Raw genomic sequence first — 6,532 nt, 5'->3', positions numbered from 1 at the left:
TTTTTATCGGATTCCTCAGAAAATTTCACATAACATATCAAAAAATGGTGCAGTTATGTTTTCGATACTCTGAGATACGATTTTTTGATAATAAAAACTAAGGTTTTCAACGCGCCACGCGCAAAAATGGGAAAATGACGAAAACGGGAAAAAATCAACTTTTTTCACTAAAACTGCGATACCTTAAAAATTTCAGCGTTGACCTATACATGTTAAAATATCAAAATTTTCGTAATTAAAAGACGCAACTTTTGGTACCATGGTTTTCGTGGGGAATTGCTGTATACAAATATTTTTAAAAATTTAGATTTTCATTATGTTTAGTCTTCCAGCAGATTGTTTGCTAGAGTTTTTAATTTTAGGCTTATTTAATAAAAATAAATTTTACTAGAAAATCACATTATATCATTAAATTAATTTGTTTTATTGAAATACAATTGAAAAACAGTCTATATGAAACTTATATTTTCTTACTGTGTATTACGCTTTCTAAAGCAACCAAATTATTACAGAAAAAAATATCTGGAAACATCACAACTTGTTATGATACTTATATGTTTTTGTATGATATTTTTCGCCCAATATTTTTCCAGGAAAAAAATAAACTGGTCGGGATAATTTTATGTTTATGGATGATATTTTTCCGCATCATAGCATGATAGTTTGAAGTTTCCAACACGAACTTAAGTTGATAATTTTTTGATATGCGTAGAGTAAATTATGTTCGCGTTTATGTTTGATTAACTCTTAACTGGAAGTTAACAGATACTTGTCATGTTTGTGTTTTTGCGAACATGACAAGTTTTCAGGAAGATGTAACTTTCTGCCCGGGTGAGTTGGTGGATATAACTTCGAACTATCTTGGCTTGTTTATTCGCATCTTGCTGTAAACTCCTCGAGTTATGACGACTTTTGAAACCGACTGCGTATCATGGAAAGTATATTCCATGATCATACTGCATTATCTACAGTTGATATTGAGCTGTTAGTGGTAGTTTTTTTAGACTTAGCAAAAATTTCGAAAATTTTATTTTTTCCAAAATTCTACCCGAACATCATGAAATGATTATTTTGACTTTATTTCAAATTTATGCTGGACTTAGAAAAATTAGCAGTCACTGACATAATTTTCAATTTCCGACACTTAGAATAATTTTCAGTTTGGAGTTTGGAGTTTGGAAACATGATAAATTATTTTGATGTTTATTTTTGCTTTGAACCAAAATTTCGGAAAAATCGTCGAAATTACAGGAAATTTTTGTCCGATTTTTACAAAAACATCAGTTTGTTCCTAAAATAATGTCCCTAACAAAACGTCTTCATTGAAATTTTGAAATTCGAAAGTTGGTTTTTAATAATTATTGATATACCCCCCACAAAAATCGTTCCGGCATTTAGAAAATTTACGGGATCCGTATCACGACAAGATTTATGGTAGAATTTATTAGATTTTCAGGACTTTGCGAAATTTTTGCTCTCAGCCAGTTGAATATTTTTAAACATTTTGAAAAATTATTTTGATAAGAAACATTACCAGGCTTTTTGAAATTTTACTTTGGATTTTTGGACTTATGCAATTTTAGGAATATTTTCATAAACTTTTATTTTTAAATTAAAAAAATGGAATATAGAGACTTTGGATTTTTCGTGATTTGGAAAATTATTGTGACATTTTGGCAATTCAACGCTTTCTCCACAATTTTTTTAATGAGTTTTTAAAGTAAAATAATTTTTCAACTTTGAAAAATCTTGTTTTGATGTAGGTGCGTATATTCCTGCAATATTACTCATATTTGTGAAGAGGAAGAAGGGGGTGTCTGAATTGTGGCGGGGTGCATTAAAACCAATAAAATTATTTTTGGGATCAAAATCTACTTTATGAACTTGATATGATTTTTGGAAGATTTCAGTTGTTTGCTACTATAAATTCAACTTGATGTGGCATTGTTGGTCAAATAAACTCAACAAGATTTTTCGCAGATACGCCTCGAACAATTTATGTTCGTGGCCATGTTCGGTTATCTCTTAACCATACCCTGGGGTGAACTTGACTTGTTCGTGTTTTTACGAACATGGGTAGATTTTTCCAAGATGCAACTTTCTGCCCCCCGGGCAGAAAGTCGCATCTTAGGATGAACTTAAAAATATCATGGACTGTTTTTGTGAACATGGCATGATTTTTGTTTGTTCCAAAAACTAAAAAATTGGCCCCAGAAATTCATGATACTTTTTATGTTTCTAGACAGTGTATCACCAAATGTTTTATTTTCGTTTCTATTTGATATTTTTGGACTTAGCAGAATTTCGAAAATTTATTTATTTGGGACTTTGAAAAAAATTCGACCCGTCTATCATGAGATGATATTTTGATGTTTGATCAAGTTTTCGCTGGACTTAGAAAAATTTCGAAAGCCAAATTATTTTGGGACTTAGAAAAAAATCGACCTCTCCATCATGAGATGATATTTTCTAGTTTTATCTTGTTTTCGCTGGACTTAGCAAAATTTCAAATGTCCAATTATTTTGGGACTTAGAAAAAAAACCAACCTGTCAATCATGAGATGAAACAATTATTTTCCATCATGTTTTCGTTGGACTTAGCAAAATTTTCACTCCTCCGCAAAATGCCACTTTTGTTAATGGAAATTTTTAGTGAGTTTTTTTTCACTTTAATTTACTTTAAATACAGTATGTAAAAAAAGTATTTACACCTTGGGCACTATGCACATTTGTGATGAAACATGTAAAATTTAAAGTTTGACAGGAACCTAGTACTACGTTTTGTTCAGAAACTCATGCCACACATTTTGCTACAAAGCTCATGAAAGATGATTTCTATAAAAGTTATATAACAAATACTATTACGAAAATAAAAGGTGCAAAAGTTTGTACACCTTTCGAAAAATTAACATAAATAATGTTATTTGTTGACAAATCACCATAAATCCAGTCTCAACTCCAAATAGGCATCCTTGACTGATTAAAAAATAATTTGGATTGAATATAAAGTTTACTAACTACTTAGTATAAAAGTTTATATAACTCTGAAATTCTATATAAAACTTATCTAAACTTAATTTTGCAAACTATTAATTCAACTAAATGTCAATATATTACCATAGAATTGCTAAATAAACATTTTGGAGTGGGTATAACACCGTTTTGAGGGTTTGTATCGATAGAATAGATTTTTCGTTGAATTTCGTACCAACGGAATTACGTCGTAGGAAAATCCGCCGGCATCCGAACCGGTCCACGATTCACAAGTCAACCTATGTGGAATCGGAAAGGGCATAAAATTTCCGATCTTTTGATACCCATACATCTAGGTTTTCTTTAAAACCTACGTTTTTAAATACCTGGGCAAAAGTAAGTTTGATCCACGAGAACAAAAGTTACGAAATTCCATACATTTTTGGCAGGTTGCTCAAACGAAACCATAACAACGTTTTTGCTTAGGTATTTAAAAACGTGGGTTTTATAGAAAACCTGGATGTATGGGTATCAAAAAATCGGAAATTTTATGCCCTTTCTGATGCCACATAGGTTGACTTGTGAATTGAGGACCGGTTCAGATGCCGGCGGATTTTCCTACGACGTAATTCCGGGTTGGTACGAAATTCCAACGAAAAATCTATTCTATCGATACAAATATCCCCAAAACGGTGTTATACTCACTCCAAAATGTTTATTTAGCAATTCTATGGTAATATATTGACATTTATTTGAATTAAAAGTTTGCAAAATTAAGTTAAGATAAGTTTTATATAGAATTTCCAGAGTTATATAAACTTTTATACTAAGTAGTTAGTAAACTTTATATTCAATCCAAATTATTTTTTAATCAGTCAAGGATGCCTATTTGGAGTTGGGAGACTGGATTTATGGTGATTTGTCTACAAATAACATTATTTATGTTAATTTTTCGAAAGGTGTACAAACTTTTTTTGCACCTTTTTATTTTCGTAATAGTATTTGTTATATAACTTTTATAGAAATCATCTTTTCATGAGCTTTTGTAGCAAAATGTTTGGCATGAGTTTCTGAACAAAACGTAGTACTAGGTTCCTGTCAAACTTTAAATTTTTACATGTTTCATCACAAAATGTGCATAGTGCTCAAGGGGTGTAATACTTTTGCCTTCCTCACCTTACTGAGGAAAGGCTATAAAATCACTCGAAAATGAACTTCTTAATTTGACCTCGTAGACCCACCTTCACGTATACCTATCGACTCAGAATCAAATTCTGAGCAAATGTCTGTGTGTGTGTGTGTGTGTAGGGATGTGGGTCTGTGCACCAAAAAATATGCACTCGATTATCTCAGCACTGGCTTAACCGATTTGGACCGTTTTGGTCTCATTCGATTCGTCTTGGGGTTCCATAAGTCCCTATTGAAAATTATGAAGTTTAGTAAAGTACTTCAAAAGTTATGCTAAAAAAACGATTTTGGCGTATGTCCGGAAGATTGTAAAAAGGGTGGTTTTTGTGAGAAACCCTGTCATGTTATACATTTTCAGAAAGGTATTAAAAAGACCTTTCCAATAAGGCCAAAACATTGAAGATCTGATAACCCTATCAAAAGTTATTAGCACTTAAGTGTTATTTATACACTTTTTGGAGGCCGGATCTCAGATATTTCAGTAAAAATTATGTCCGGGTCCATCATGCGACCCATCGTTAGTTAGATAATCGAAAGACCTTTCAAATGAGCCTAAAACATCAAGGATCTGACAATCCTATCAAAAGTTATTGACACTTAAGTGTTATTTATACACTTTTTGGAGGCCGGATCTCAGATATTTCAGTAAAAATGATGTCCGGGTCCATCATGCGACCCATCGTTAGTTAGATAATCGAAAGACCTTTCAAATGAGCCTAAAACATCAAGGATCTGACAATCCTATCAAAAGTTATTGACACTTAAGTGTTATTTATACACTTTTTGGAGGCCGGATCTCAGATATTTCAGTAAAAATGATGTCCGGGTCCATCATGCGACCCATCGTTAGTTAGATAATCGAAAGACCTTTCAAATGAGCCTAAAACATCAAGGATCTGACAATCCTATCAAAAGTTATTGACACTTAAGTGTTATTTATACACTTTTTGGAGGCCGGATCTCAGATATTTCAGTAAAAATGATGTCCGGGTCCATCATGCGACCCATCGTTAGTTAGATAATCGAAAGACCTTTCAAATGAGCCTAAAACATCAAGGATCTGACAATCCTATCAAAAGTTATTGGCACTTAAGTGTTATTTATACACTTTTTGGAGGCCGGATCTCAGATATTTCAGTAAAAATGATGTCCGGGTCTATCATGCGACCCATCGTTAGTTAGATAATCGAAAGACCTTTCAAATGAGCCTAAAACATCAAGGATCTGACAACCCTATTAAAAGTTATTGGAACTTAAGTGTTATTTATACACTTTTTAGAGGTTTGATTTCAGATATTGTGATATAAATATTGTCTGAATCTTCCATGCGAACTATCGTTGGATAGGTTTTTTTATCAGACCTTGCCGATGAGCCAGAAAAATTGAAGGTCTGCGAACCATTTCAAAAGAAATGAGTAATAAAGTTGATTTGTTAAACATGTTAAGGGTTCCCCCTTAACTATTTTTTTTTTTTTTTTGCTATTTTTACTGAATGTATTGACTTTATGAATATGAGGAAGGCACCAACCACCTAAAGGTGGATTAATTAACTTTTTTTTTACATACTGTACACTAGTTAAACTAATCACATTAAAAAGTATTTTAACGCACATAAAATTTCATCGCAAAGCGCAAAAATGAGCCCACGCGCTCGCTCTCTCTCTCTTCTCTCTTCTTTCGTTCACTGCTCGCACGCAACGCGCGAGACATGTCGTGACAGGAATCGGCAATCGGCAGACAGACAGCTTTTGCGTTCGTGGCGGGCTGGTTTGTTTACGTTTTCGCGCAGTAGTTTTCCGCGGATAAATTGTAATCCGCGAATCGCCGCGGGTTGTGAGTACGTTCTATGGCCGAGGGAGTGTGTGTTCGTTCGTTCCGTGGCGTTCGGGAGCCGCGATATATTGTGGTTAAGTGATTGCTTCTGTTTTGGCTGCTGGGGGCGAAGAAAAAGTTCTGCTCAGTGTTGGCGGATGCAAGGAATGTTCAGGCCAAGCAGCTGCCCCCAGAAGAGGAATCCTCTTGCCCTTAATGTCACTTGGCCTCCTTCCTCCTCCTCCTCCTCCTGCAGGTGCTGTCTTGACACGGATCAACGCCGGAACGATTTCGGTGGATTTGACAGGACACGGGAGTTCTCGGTGAAGGAAAACACCGCTGGTTAAGTTTGTTTTGGTTTTGGTGTCGCGTGATTGGAATCCTGATTTGTGGGGGAACATTGTTTTCGCGAATTCGCGATTGTGTGCGTGTGTGTTTGTTTACGTTTGACGTATTCTTGGTGATTACAACTGGATGAAACTTTCTTGGTGTTTCCGGAGGGGGTGAGCGAGAGAAAAACTGACAAATCCGCGTTGGTGCTGGCTGCGGCCTGCGATTG

The sequence above is a fragment of the Culex quinquefasciatus genome, chromosome 3, assembly GCF_015732765.1.
Source record: "Culex quinquefasciatus strain JHB chromosome 3, VPISU_Cqui_1.0_pri_paternal, whole genome shotgun sequence".
Lineage (NCBI taxonomy): Eukaryota > Metazoa > Arthropoda > Insecta > Diptera > Culicidae > Culex > Culex quinquefasciatus.
The sequence above is the reverse complement of the archived record's forward strand: the minus strand, read 5'-3'. Positions refer to the sequence as shown.